Raw genomic sequence first — 14,908 nt, 5'->3', positions numbered from 1 at the left:
AAAAAATTGTAAATGGCATTATTTACATCTGCATCAATATAAGTACATTGTTTTGTGTTCTCTTTGCTAACTCTGAGACTGACTAAACCATTATTCTCTGCAACATTGCCCTACTGAGATCATCCATGACAATGGTGTGAAAACAAACGTGTTTTAGCACGATAAAGTCACTATATAATTTTAAAAGTGGTGTTTGCTGGGCCAAAACCTACTGTTAATTTCAGCTTCAGTCACAGTAGAGGAGAAAATTCCCCTCCCACAATGAAAGATGCCTGATGTGTAGAAAGGAAGAGAAATCACTGTGCCCACTGCTGAGCATCGAATCATCAAGCCTGCTCAATGTCATGTTTTCACACCAATAATTGATGGAAACTGAAAAAAAGAGAGGTTTTTTTTTACTGCCTTCTTCCCTCAAAACTTAGTAGGAAATTAAATCAATTTCTTATACAGTTCTGTCCATTCAGGTATTTTTAAAAATTTTTTATTAAAGAATCAAAAGTTCTTTACACAGAAAAGTGCAAAATTAGGAACTGTTTCAGATTTTGGTATCTTAAAGGGTACATCTTATTTTTTTTTTATTAAATACACTCATGGATTAGGAATGTTGTGTATAGCTGTGTCCTATAAAAAGTATTTCTGTGTTGAATAGAATTTTCTTCAAAGTAAAGGAAGATGGGATTGAAGTCTAACCCATTTTTTAGTTATTTTTTTAAATATGCACTATTTAGGAATTTTTTAAATCAATACTTTAGAAATATTGTGAAGTAAAATCTCATACTGTATGCCAGTTCTACTGAAAATAGTAGAATAATTATCTAAGTAAACATGAATTATTATAATAGCAGCATTATTTACTTTATTAAGCCTAATACTTTAGAAAAAGAATAGAAATACTTTTTATTCTCTTTTATATCCATTGGTTATTACTAAAAGATTTCTACTTGCAATAACTTCGTTTATCTTCCACCTTTTTCACAAAAAGCCATTTCAGAAAAAGCCATATACCTATCAGAAAAATAAGATTTATGTTTCTCCTGTGGAAAACATCATTCAGTTGAAATAGTCAATACATGCCTTAAGTGTTCTGGTATCTAGAACAAAGCTATTCAGAAAAATGTACCAAATTAGCAAATTGGATACAATGTCCAAATCATATCACTTCTTGTACATTCCTTATTTAGTTGAAAAGGACAGATTAAAAACAAAATGGTTTACCATGTTTGAAAGCAATCAATACAATACAGCCATAGCAGCTTTAAAACTGGGGCTATAAATCAGAAACATATTTTAGGAAAAATATAAAAACCTCTTTTTCCTGTGCTTCACTCTTAATCTAAATTGTTCTTCTCTAGTACATTTCTTGGATAAAAAAAGTTGATAGATGTAATTTGATTTCCCACTTCATATTTAATTGGGATCCATCCAAGTGAACTTAATGATACTTGTTTGCAAATAAGGATGACTGGAATATATTAGAATCTGAAATGTATTGAAACAAATGAAAATGAGAATCCATGCTCTTTTAAATTCATCAAATCATATTAGTAGATTTGACTGCAGTCCAATAATCACTTTTGGATATAGAAGATTGATAGAAAAGCCAAGGCGAAGAAGAGGGGATTGAGTCTTGTCATCCCTTGATTCTAGTGTGAATAAACCACAGTCATTGGATTCACATAAGACATTTCATGAAGACTAAATTAAAAAAAAAAAATCTAAAAAAGATGTGTAAATGTGATTTGAGCAAAGCATTCAAAGACTGCTTTGTAACATTCTGTAATACACCTCTTTTCAAAACATCAAATAGTTGCATCTTGGAGAAGACTTGAGCAGATACATGGGAACGTATTCTTTTCTCCAAGTTTAAGAAACATGCCTTTGCAATGGTGGAAATCCCAGACTTCCCCCATCGTGTTTCTTATGCCACGATTTTAGAGTACTCATAATTTATTCTCACATATTTTATTTTATATCCATAAACTAATTATAAAATCAAGTTTGTATATAATATACAGATGGATGAAGACTATTGCTTGACATAATGTAAGCCGCCCTGAGTCTTCGGAGAAGGGCGGAATATAAATGCAAATTTTTAAAAAAAGTATTTCACAGTCTTATTTCTATTGTGGAGGCATTGAATTTGACATTAGTAAAAGTTAAATGACTTCCTGCTATCATTATATGAGGTATAAAACATCTGTAAAAGAAGTCTTGCTTCTTTGCCTAAGGACTTTTAGCTGGCTATTAACTGAGACAAAATTCGAGACCTCTGTTACAAGCCAGCAAAAAATGTTTATGCAACAAAACTGTACATGACTTTGAGAAGCTATGAAGGAACTTTCTTCTTTTTGTTTCCTTTAAGAATCAGATCACTTTATATAAAGTTGCTGATATATTGATAAAGTTCAAAATGTCAAATTCAAACCTACCTAAATTAGGGGAAAAAACTGGATCGGCACCATCATCTGCCCCATCATCCAGCCCATCATCAGCAACTTCAAGCCCTTCAAGTCAAAAATCAATTTCTTCTTCTTATGCTATATCTGTCATTGGACTTTGGCAATCATGTTGGCAATCCTATTTTTGTCAACAGCTGCATGAAAAAGTGCTGATGAGTTTTATCCAAACCAGTCCCTTAGGTTTTGAAGCCATAATGTTCTTCTTCTGCATGGACCTCATTTGTCTTCAATCTTTTTTTGGAGGATTAAGTGAAGGATGCCATATTTTTCTGGGTGTCACATCACATGTCCAAAATATTCTAACTTTCACTTTTTAATGGCTTTGATGATTTTCTTTTGATTTCCCAGATGGCTTATCACCTCCTCATTTGTGATTTTGTTAAGCCAGTTTATACGTAACAGCCATCTGTAAATCCATATTTCAAATGCTTCTAGTTTCTTCAAGGGGCTTTCTGTCAGAGACCAACTTTCTACTCCGTAGAGCGGGATAGAAAAGATGTAACATCTGACAAGTCTGATTTTCAGTCTTAGGCTTATGTCATGATGCCAGAAGACCTTTTTCATTTTGAAGAATGCTGTTTGATCTTTCTCTATGCTTGTCTTTACTTCACTGATAATGTCCCAGCTTTCATGTAAATTAAAACTGAGGTATATGATTCTTTCAACTTTTTCTAGTGGTATTCCTTCTGAATTTATCAGTGGTAAATTAATGGGTTGTTTGCTGATGACCATGATCTTGGTTTTTGAGGTATTAAGCTTCAAGCCATATTTTTCAGATATTTCTGAGACTTTGTTGATGAAGAGCTGAAGGTCTTCATGTTTACTGGCAAGCAGAACTGTATCATCAGCATATTTTAAATTGTTGATCTGAGCACTGTTTACTTTGAGGCCAGCATCAATGTTTTTCAGTACTTCGTTGAAAATTGACGAAGGTCAATAGAAAGCTTAATTCAACAGGAAAAAATCAATACGATTCAAAAAGATATGGAAATGTTCCAATCATTACAAGAGGTCATAATCAAGAACCATACTGAAATAAGGTCTGAGATAGGGGAGATAAGAACTGAAATGGGAGTGATCAAGGGAAAAATACAAAATATGGATAAAAACTGGAGACTTTTCAACAAATGTTAACCAAAAATGAAGAAAAGATTAAAATAATTGAAGAAAAATCAGAACAAGCAGAACACCCCCACCCCAGGGGAAATGAATCAGAGACTAACACAGGCCAATAAAGAACTTGAAGGAACGGTAATCCAGTTGCAAATAAAAAAAGGCTGAACACTTCTTGAGGTTTCAGAATATCGAAGAAGGAAAAGAAGAAAACATAGCTGAGTTGATGGTAGACCTCTTGGCTCAAACATTACAAATAACAAGACAGGAGATGAAGTTGGAGATAGACGAAGTATTCAGAATCTACACTAGCTATGCTAAGAACAAACTCCCAAGGGAAGTATATGTAAGATTTATGAAAAAAACAATAAGAGCAGAAATTCTTAAAAAAATAAAAGGGGAAACCCTGAAATATAAAGAAAGAGAGATTGTGGTGCTAAAACAAGTACCCAGAAAAGTTAGAGATCTGAGGAAGCAGAATCAGTTTCTGACAGGACAGTTGATCAAACACCAAGTAAACTTTAGATGGTTGATACCAGAGGGAATTTTGTTACCTGGAATGATAGAAGACACAGACTGGACTCCCTAGATAGTGCATATGAATTCTACAACTATTATTTTATATCACAGGAGCAACAAACAAGAAGAGAGGAAGTAGAAAATAGAGGCAAGAGGAATTAATGATAGATGAAACTATGACTAAACAACAAGAAGGAAGTAAAGTTGAACAAAAGAGATGAGCAGAACAAGAAAGAATAAGAACAAAGGAGCAGAGAGAAACAAGAGCAGCTAGAACCGAAAAACCCACGAATAAGTGACACAATGAAAGAAGAAACAAACATACTATTTTATTTTTTATTTATGTACACTGAGAGCAGATGCACGAAAATCAAATTCTTTGGCCAATCACACTTGGCCAATAAAAAATTCTATTTTATTCTATTCTAATTAACATTAATGGACTAAACTCTCCCATGAAAAGGAGACTTTTTACAAAATTGCAAAAAAAGGACAGATATAATTTGCTTACAAGAAGAACTTATCAAAAGACAATACAATAAACTCTTAGAGTACCCCAAAATTGGGAAATTATATTTCTCTCTGGCACAACAAAAGAAAAGGGGTGGTGGTCTTATACATCAAAGAAACAATAAAAGCCAAATCTACATACACAGATGAAGAAGGAAAAATATTAATGGTGGAAGTAACAATAAACCAAAAACAGGTTTTTTGCGCCTTTGTGCGTGTGGGAGCGCCAATACCCGGAAGAGTGATGTTCCATCACACATGCACAAGCTGGCACCTGAACTTCCATGTTGACGTCGCGTGCATGCATGATGGACAGCTGTTTTTCAGGCACATGTCCATCCCAGTATCCAGGTGTTTGGGTGCCAGCTCATGCATGCACAACGGAATGCTGCTCTTCCGGGTATTGGTGCTCCCACGCACGTGAAGGCCAGTGGGGCTGCACATACCTCACGGGATGTTTTTGCATACCGTTTCCAGCATGCAGGCTGGCACTCAATGACGTCAAAGGTTCGCCATCACTGGACTAGGGCTTACTTTTGGGGTAGGGCGTATATTAGGCCCACCCCAAAAAATAAAACTAGGACTTATTTTCTGAATAGGTTGTATTTTGGGGGAAATATGGTACTAATTAATATGTATTAATGCTATGAGGGAAAAGCACTGTTATTATGAAACTACCATCAGAGGATACTATTATAGTACCATCGTACTATGATGAATATTACTCCAAAGAACTGTAACCAGGCAAAACATTATATATATAATTTTGAACATTTTGCTCTTTTTTATCTATATTATTAAAAAAATAAAATAAAAAAAAGAATCAGATCAGCTGTGCTTTGTGGACACACACAGTTTAGATAAAGTAGGAAAAACACTTTATTCCGATTTTCAGTTATTTTTCTTGACAAGTTTCTTTTCAAACTTGTATTTGCTTCATGGAGGACAGCAAACAGTATCAAAGTAAGATATACTTTCCATTTCAGGATGTACAGCATTTTTAACTTAAATTTAATGGCTAGACATTAAAATTGAGAATACAATCATGAGTACCATTAAAATATATTTTCTAGTATTTAAACACAATAAAAAGTGTATGATCCAAACAAACTAAATTATGATTTACTATAATACTTGAACCCCATTCATGGTTTCATACCATATCCCTATTGACTCCATTTTTCTCCAATAAGAATGTGCAGGAGTTCATCCCCATAGGATTGTCCAGGAAACAGGCTTCATAAGAAAGCTAGAATTATTCAAATAGACTTTATTATCAGCATCTTTCAAAACTGATTGTATCTTACCTTCTCTCCTTTTTAAGCCCTTCTGGATGGGTTGGGCCAGCTCAGTTTCATCTGAAGGCGTTCTCCTTTCCTGGGGCTCAAAGCACATTTTCCTCTTTGTTATGGAACAGTTTTTGAATACTGGTAGTCCTTGACTTACATCCATTTTTAGTGACCATTCAAAGTTACAACACTGAAAAAAGTGATATACAATCATTCCTCACATGACTGTTGCAACATTCTCATGGTCAAGTGATCAACATTTGGATTCTTGGCCACCAGCAAGTATTTACAGTGGTCAGAGCATGACAAAGTCACATGGTCACCATTTGCAATCTTCCTAGCCAGCTTCCGACAAGCAAAAGTCAATGGGGGAAGCCAGTTTTGCTTTATTACTATGCGATTCACTTAACAACTGCTATCACTCACTTAACAATTGTGGGGGAAAGAGTTGTGAAATCAGGTACAACTCGCTTAACAACCACCTTGCTTAGCAACCAAAATTCTGGTCCCAAGTGTAGTCATAAGTCAAGGACTATCTGCAGTCTCTCAAGACTACCTCTGTGACTCTAAAATAGACACATACTGATTGTAATAAAAAAAGTTAAAATAATTGTCATGATGATGTGATTGAAGCTCTGCCTGGTTTTTATGGGATTGCTCTCGTGTGGCCTCCATCTTGACTTTATTTTTTAAACTATATCTTATGGACACTCAGTATGAAACATTTTTAGCTACAAGTAATCCTTGACATTCAATCATTCATTTGAAGTTACAGTGGCATAAAAAAGTAACTTACAACAATTTTCTCCATTTACAATGGTTGCAGCATCCCCATTGTCATGTGATTGAAATTCAGATACTTGGCAATTGGTTCATATTTATGACAGTTGCAGTGTCCTGGGGTCGTGTGATGATCTTTTGCAACCTTCTGACAAGCAAAGTCAATGGGAAAGCTAGATTCACTTAACAACTATATTACTAATTTAACTGACAAGAAAGGTTGTAAAAAACTCACTTAACTACTGACATGCTTAGTAATAGAAATCAGTTATGGTCATAAGTCAAGGAATTCCTGTAGATGTGTTTGAAACAGTGATTTAAAAAGTACCATGTAGCAATAGCAATAGCACTTAGACTTGTATGCCGCTTTACAGTGCATTACAGCCCTGTCTAAATGGTTTAGAGAGTCAGCCTATAGTCCCCAACAATCTGGGTCCTCATTTTACCCACCTCAGAAGAATGGAAGACTGAGTCAACCTTGAGCCTGGTAGGATCTGAACTGCCAAATTGCAGTCAGCCTGCAGTACTGCACTCTAACCACTCTGCCACCGAGGTTGTACTTTAGGGGCTTTTCCCACGAAAAGAAATTGGAGAATGTAATTAGGATGGCATTAAGGTTCTGTTACTGTTCCACATCTCAATGATTTTTTATATTCTATTCTGTCTTCTTTCCAGTTTTACCTGAATAATGTCTGAAGTTAATTTTCTGGAAGCTTCAGGCAAAGTTTGCCACAATTTCAAGTTAATGTATTTCCTTTTTCCCGCTTCTTGTAAAGTACCAAGAAACTGCTTGTACACAATCATTAGTTAAGTTACACTGCAATAAAGAATCCCAATGTGATTGAGAAGTCATACCAAATTTCCTTTTCCAACTCACATTTGTGGTTACTTATCAGTTGGAAAAACTTAAATAATGAAACTGCAAAATCTGAACAAACTGTGAAAATTAATAAAAAGGAACAAATAGCAGATAATATCTTGGTGCTGGTTTACAAATTAGATATTTCAGAACTCCAAATTTAAGAGACAATAATGTAGGAAGATACTGTACACAAAATTTCACTGTACATTAAAAATGCCTATGAGTAGAGAGTAAGCCAGAACAAACTTTAACATTAGTGTTAAAGCAGTGGTGGGATTCAGCCAGTTCGCACCACTTTGGGAGAACTGGTTGTTAATTTTTTGAGCAGTTTGGCGAACTGGTTGTTGGAAGAAACCATTAGGGCAGAGAACCGGTTGTTAAATTATTTGAATCCCACCACTGTGTTAAAGTAAAAAAAATACTTTTTTTGACAAAATACTGCATGGTGCTATAGTCTGTATTAAGTATTATATATTAAGGACCTTCTAACAGGCAAGGACTACACTGATTTGAGATAAGTGTTACCATAACCACTGAAGTGACTTGAGAACTTGAACAAGCTAATTATCAAGTCAGATCCTACTCCAGACAAATGCTAGGTGACAGTTACCTAGCATTTGGAATAGCTTGGTCAAGAAGTTATGGGTAGTCTTCAACTTATGTCTACAATTCTGCACAAGATTTATGTTGCTAAGCAAGTTGTTAAGTGAGTTTGTGCCATTTTACGACCTTTCTGTTGTTAAGTGAATCACTGTTACTGTTAAGTCAATAACATGGTTGTTAATATCCCCACTGATTTTACTTGTCAGAAGGTCACAAAACATAATCACATGATCCTGGGACACGAGAATCATCATAAATATGAGTCAGTTATCAAGCATCTGAATTTTATTCACCTGACCGTAGGGATGCTGCAATGATCGTATGAAAAACAGTCATAAGTCACTTTCCCCCCCCAATGCTATTGTAACTTTGAATTGTCACTAAACAAACTGTTGTAAATCAAGGATTACCTGTAATAAATGTTGGCAATCCTCACCTTTCTCTTTCCCTTGAATCTCTGCTTCTTCCAATCTAATGCTTGTATTTTTATGCAATGTGAAGGGTGACATTTCTATTTCTGCTAAACAGTATCCTTTTTGTCAAGTTCTTTGTTTTTTAACTTCCTTGAAAATAAGAACCCGTCTTATATTTTTCTGAACCCTGAAATAAGCGCCTTGTTGCCATGAGCTCAAAAGCACGATTGGGCTTATTATCAGGAGATGTCTTATTTTGGGGGAAACACGGTATACAGTAAATAAAATAGTGTTAGCTATACATTTTTAAAACATATGTAGGCAACCTGGGTTTTTTATATGCCAACTTTTCTTTTTATATGTCATCTTTTATAAAATATCATTGATCCAGGCTGTTTGTTTGCAGATCTATTTGCTGTTTTCTCTTTAACAGGAAAAACAGCTCATGGAAAATGAGGGAGTTAATTTGACCTGTTCCTTAGGAATAGAACATTGGCAATATTTATTTTCTCCAAAGCAAGGCAGATGCCAAATTTACCTGTCCTTGACTACAATTTTCTTTGTAAGAGATGATTCAGCATACTCAGAGCAAGACTTTTTATTAGTATATTGGCTATTTCTCAGAAAATAAGCTTCCACGATCAGAGAAAAAGTACACATATGGAAATGTTGCCAATTAGGTTTAGATAACCTGGTCACAATGACATTTTTATTATCAGTATGTTACTCATTTATGAAAATGGGATGGCATTTTTGTCCAAAAGTGGCCTTTATAAGTCCATAGCTTTGATTCCTGACAAAGATTTGAGACTGACCAAGGCTTGAGACTGACTTCTTGAGGTAAGTTTATAATATATATTATAAATAAAAAATTGTTAACAGAATTATAAATGTAAGAAATAAGGAAAAGGATAGTGTGCTTAAATTTAAAGTTTTTATTTCATAAATGCTTATCTGCAATGGAAACTAACCCTGTTCCATAAACTTCTAACAATTATTTTTCCTAGCAGTTTTTCCCCTAATCTACACTCACTTTTGTCTGGATTAAGATGCATCTCTTTGTGGGGCGATGTACAAAAGCTCAAAGTGTAGGTGATATGCCTCTCAAATATCTGCTTTTAAACCACTTCCAGGTTTTCTTTTTTGTTTCAAATTCTTATGCTTCTAGTTTCTGAATTGTTTTTGGAATTATTGGCTAACTTCAATAGTTATTTGCTGAATTTCACAGATCATACCTTACTTGAAGACTTTGTGTGCATTATTTTATATCATAGCTTCTTGATCTTAGAGAATCATCAGAAGTTGGATGAGATGACATAGCCAACTTCCTTCAATACAGAATTCAGATCAAAGCATCTTTAACAAACGCTTATCCAGAATCTGGTCAAATATATCTAAGTAAGTCAGCCATTCCCCTTGTGAACTGCTTCCATTCTTACCATTTTCAACAAGAATTCCATTTCTTTCAACTTAAAAATTATCATTCCAGAGTTTTTACCTGGGCAAAAGAAAAGTTTCTTGCTTTGTCCTTTCTTAGTCATTTTTCCTGAAGGCATTATACCTAACTAGCTGAATACCACCGCTATGAAACTATGTAATCGAGCTTGATAAATTGACACTTAGAATTTGAAAATTAATGAGTAGTTATGATTGGCCTCTCCTCTCTCCTTCTCTTTCTCAGGCTGGCCCCACAGAAGCCTCTCCTGTACTCTCATCTCCCCTTTTGTCCCTCCGAGTGACCCCATAGATCCTCTTCTCTCCTCTCCCTCAGGCTGGCCCCACAAAAGCCTCTCCTCTCCCTCAGGCTGGCTCCACAGAAGCCTCTCCTGTCCTCTCCTCTCCCCTTTTCTCTCTCAGGCTGGCCCCATAAATCCTATAGTCTCCCCTTCTCTCCCTCAGGATGGCCCCACAAAGGCCTCTCCTCTCCCCCAGACTGGCTCCACAGAAGCTTCTCTTATCCTACTCCCTTCTCTTCCTCAGGCTTGCCCTCTCCTCTTCCCTTCCCTCCCTCAGGATGGCCTCATAGATCCTCTCCTTTCCCCTTCTCTTCCTCAGGCTGGCCCCACAAAAGCCTCTCCTCTTTATTCCCTTGTTTCCCTTAGGCTTGCCCTACAGAAGCCTCTCCTCTCTATCACTTTCTCTCCCTCAGGCTTGCCCCATAGATCCTCTCCTTTCCCCCACAAAAGCCTCTCCTGTCCCTCAGGCTGGCTACACAGAAGGCTCTCTTATCCTATCCCCTTCTTTCCCTCAGGCTGGTCCCATAAATCCTCTCCTCTCCCCTTCTCTCCATCAGGATAGCCCCACAAAAGCCACTCCTCTCTGTCCCCTTCTTTCCCTTAGGCTTGCCCCACAGAAGCCTCTCCTCTCTATCACCTTCTCTTCCTTAGGCTGGCCCCATAGATCGTCTCCCGTCCCCTTCTCTCCCTCAGGCTGGCTCCACAGAAGCCTCTCCTATCCTACCTTCTCTACCTCAGGCTAGCTCCATAGATCCTCTCCTCTCCCCTTCTCTCCCTCAGGCTGGCTCCATAGAAACCTATCCCCTTCTCTCCCTCAGCCTTGTCCCACAGAAACATCTCCTACCCTATCCCCTTATCTCCCTCAGGCTTTCTAGCCCCTTCTCTCCATGAGATTGTACCACAGAAGCCTGTCCTATGCTATCCAATTCTTTCCAGAGTTATTTTCAAGTTGGGAGGGGCAGTAGAATGTCTAACTAATTAGCATCAGAGCGTGTTAATAATAATATAGAAAATACTAATGCTCTGATGATCATTTCAAAATATCCTTTCTTAGTGAGCATCTAGAAGCCAAGAGGAACATACGTGGCAAATTTCAAGTTTGTAGGCTTTATGGAGATTTCGTGATTAATGTGTGAGTTGTTTTTGCATTTATATATATATAGATTCCTAATTCCTTCAGTGCTTTCCCACAAGGCAAATATAATTCAAACTATCTAATATCCATTGCATTATAACAATCTAGTAAAAATTCAGTCTTCTGAAGAAAGGGATAACATCGTCTGTCTGTCTTGTCTGTCTCTCTCTCTCTCATCTGATATTTCATCACTTCATCCAATTTTTCAAACATAATGAGTAGAACATTAACAAGTTTCTTTAGTTCATCAAAGCACCTTCTCTGTATAGTTCTCCCAAACTGGAAAATTTCTCATGCTGCAGGTGACCTCTAATTGTTAAAAAATATTATCAATTTAGAGATGTCTTGTTCTCACAGTTATAACTAAGGCAGCTATGATTGCCAATTTTATAGTTTAAAGTTAGGGTTTGGCTGGTTTTATGGCATGACTATCTTACACAGTATGGAGACCCTGTAAAAGAAAAAAGAATAGTTTCTTTAGACGTTCTTTTTGTAGAAATTTGAAAGTAGTTTCAAAAGCACCAATTATTTCATTGGAATCCTTGTATTTTGTCCAGTTCACTAATTCCACAAGTTTACAAAGTGACTTGTATGAATGCTATATCATTTTTGGCCCCAGAAATTTGTTTTCTTCATTCCACTGTTTTGACAATTAGTACATTTACATGAAAAAGATAAATTTCCACAAAGATTGTAAAAATTAAAAAAAGCTAGGAATATTTTTACAAAAAAAACCCTTTTAAAAAAAGGCATCTGAGTTACTCATACAATATGATTTTGTTTTGTTTTTCAAGAATGATCTCTGACTCTAATTTTTATAGCAGGAGATGGGCAATTATGCTGCTGATATGTGTATCTATTAGCTACTGGAATTGCATTGTTCTGGTTTAAAATAAAGCTCAATTGGTTAAGTTACTGAGGAATTGTAGTTGACTTGTTCATCAATGTACTATAATTTGTTTTAAATCATGTATAGTGATATATCCAAAAGAAATCGAGTTGAATGATAAATCATGTAAGTCCAAGGATTTGCTCAGGCTCAGAAATTCTTATCCATGGCATGCTACAGTTTGACTTACTATTACCGTATTTTTTGGAGTATAAGACACTTTGGAGTATAAGACCCACCTTAGTTTTTGGGGAGGAAAAAAAAATCTGCCTCTGCCTACCAGCATCCATCGGTATTTGATGGTATTTATCCAAGGTTGACTCAGCCTTCCATCCTTTATAAGGTAGGTAAAATGAGGACCCAGATTGTTGGGGGCAATAAAAGTTAACTTTGTATATAATATACAAATGGATGAAGACTATTGCTTAACACAATGTAAGCCGCCCTGAGTCTTTGGAGAAGGACGGGATATAAATTCAAATAAAAAAAAAAATTATCTGGCTAGTGTCCTTGCAGCAAACAGCAAACAGCCTGGTCAGCTTCAGCACATTATTGCAGCCTGATTCAGCACAAGCAGCTGATTGATGGTTGGATCGGCCTTCTAGAATACCACCAATCAGCTGTTCCAGGCTGCGGGGATTGCCTCAGCCCATTGCTGCCTCTATGCGTTGTGTTTTTGGCCTCCATACATTGTGTTTTTGGCCTCTGCATGCTCCATTTTATACCCATTTCAGGCTGCTGGGTTCACCACAGAACATTGCCACTGATCACTGTCTTTGTGTGTCGCATTTTTGACCTCCGTGCGTTGCATTTTCGGCCTCCACACATGCCCCGTTTTTGGCCACTGCACATCACACGTTCCAGGAGGCAAGGATACCCACCGCTGCAGATCCCTGCCACCTGGACCTGGCTGAAAACATGATGTGCGGAGGCCAAAAATGGGATGTGGAGAGGCTGAAAAGGCAACACACAGAGGCAGTGATCGACAGCAATGTGTTGTGTCAATCTCTGCAGCCTGGAATGGGTCTAAAATGGAGCCTGCAGAGGTGAAAAACGTGATGCATGGAGGCTAAAAACAGCGGAAAGATGGGGGCTGGTGTGTGGGCGGAGCTTTGGCAACATTTGCTGTATAAGACACACAGACATTTTCACATTTGGGGGGGGGAGGTGTATCTTATACTCCGAAAAATATGGTATATCCAGCATATAAGGCCTAGTAATCCAAAGTCTTTTCTCCACCATAGATATTAAATGGTGGTGCCCTTGACACGACCAATTATAAGGGCACTTTCTTGGTCTTTGGATTGTCAAGTAATTCTAAGGGAAAGGTCTCTGATCCACTTCAGAAGTAGTTCTAGCCCTTCTTGAGAACACAGCATTAGTTCATTTAGATTGTCATTCAATTATTTTTGGTCTTTCAGTGAGCTTATTTGAAACAGATTGCTCCCTGGGCAATCTGTTCTTGATGGCAGGGACTTCTGTCTCTTCCTGCCTTCAAAACAATTCCCTTCACTTCCATGTCAGAGTTACGGTTCCAACTTTTGAAGTAGGGACTCTCTGTAAAAGGTGCTGTTGAAGGCTGTTGGTTCACCACTATCTATACCTTCTTACCAACTATTTGCATATTTCACCAATTAGCTAGACAGATACTTCCAATACCTACTAAAAATGTGGACGACTGAGCAATCTATTTCATTCTGTTTGATGTAAAGGCTACATTATCATCCCCTTATGTTGTTATAAGGGGATTCTTATTATTCCTGTGTCACCAGTAGCTAGGACACTGAGTGAATGACATCTTTTACATTCTCAGAAGTAGAAGTACTAATTCCACATGTTGTTGTTTTTTTGTATTACATTTATATCCCGCCCTTCTCCGAAGACTCAGGGCGGCTTACAGTGTATAAGGCAATAGTCTCATTCTATTCGTATATTTACAAAGTCAATTTATTGCCCCCCCAACAATCTGGGTCCTCATTTTACCTACCTTATAAAGGATGGAAGGCTGAGTCAACCTTGGGCCGGGCTTGAACCTGCAGTAATTGCAGGCTACTGTGTTCTAATAACAGGCTCCTTACAGCCTGAGCTATTCCGGCCCTTTTCTGTTCTGTGAGCATGCCACCAAAGTTCACCAAAGCTCATTCAAGAAGCTTCTTCAGTTTTGACTGGATGGTGGGGAATGGAATAATTTATATTCCTTGCAGATAACTGATCATTTGCATTTTTTAGAAAGTCGTTGGGCCACTTGGGGGTTTGTCTGTGTCCTCAGGGTCACCTGAGTAGTGCAAATGGGTATGGAGCCTTCTTGGAACTGCTAAAAAGACCGCATTGTGGAACTGTGCTTTCTGCAGGATGTTTTCTAGAAAGACAATAGACTCCTTCCAGTCTAAAAGTATATCTCCCTTCCTTCATCTTTACAGGTCATGAATAGAGATGCACTACCATCATTTCAGGAATGCATATTATGTTATTTGTTCAGCAAACTTTCTTTGTAAAATATAATTTTATTGAAAGCTTTAAAGTCAAGAGTAAAAATTAATAGAAAGTAAAATAGAGTAAAGGAAAAAATAAGAAAAATAAAAAAAGCTAAAGAACAAAAA

At 36.9% G+C, this 14,908-nt stretch overlaps 1 protein-coding gene across 11 annotated transcripts in view; it reads left to right on the top strand.

Moving 5' to 3' along the window:
- The window catches only part of CREB5 (cAMP responsive element binding protein 5), a 275,297-nt gene that overhangs the window by 18,597 nt on the left and 241,792 nt on the right, over window positions 1-14,908 (top strand). Inside the window, exon 1 of one of the 11 annotated variants that reach the window (XM_058183478.1) lies at window positions 11,349-11,416. The exons of the other annotated variants lie outside the window; for them this stretch is intronic. The gene's annotated coding sequence lies outside the window, so the exon portion shown is untranslated. Of the gene's footprint in view, window positions 1-11,348; window positions 11,417-14,908 lie in introns of those variants that run through there. 11 annotated transcript variants of the gene reach the window in all.

This window comes from Ahaetulla prasina, chromosome 4, assembly GCF_028640845.1.
Source record: "Ahaetulla prasina isolate Xishuangbanna chromosome 4, ASM2864084v1, whole genome shotgun sequence".
Lineage (NCBI taxonomy): Eukaryota > Metazoa > Chordata > Lepidosauria > Squamata > Colubridae > Ahaetulla > Ahaetulla prasina.
The sequence above is the reverse complement of the archived record's forward strand: the minus strand, read 5'-3'. Positions and strand labels throughout refer to the sequence as shown.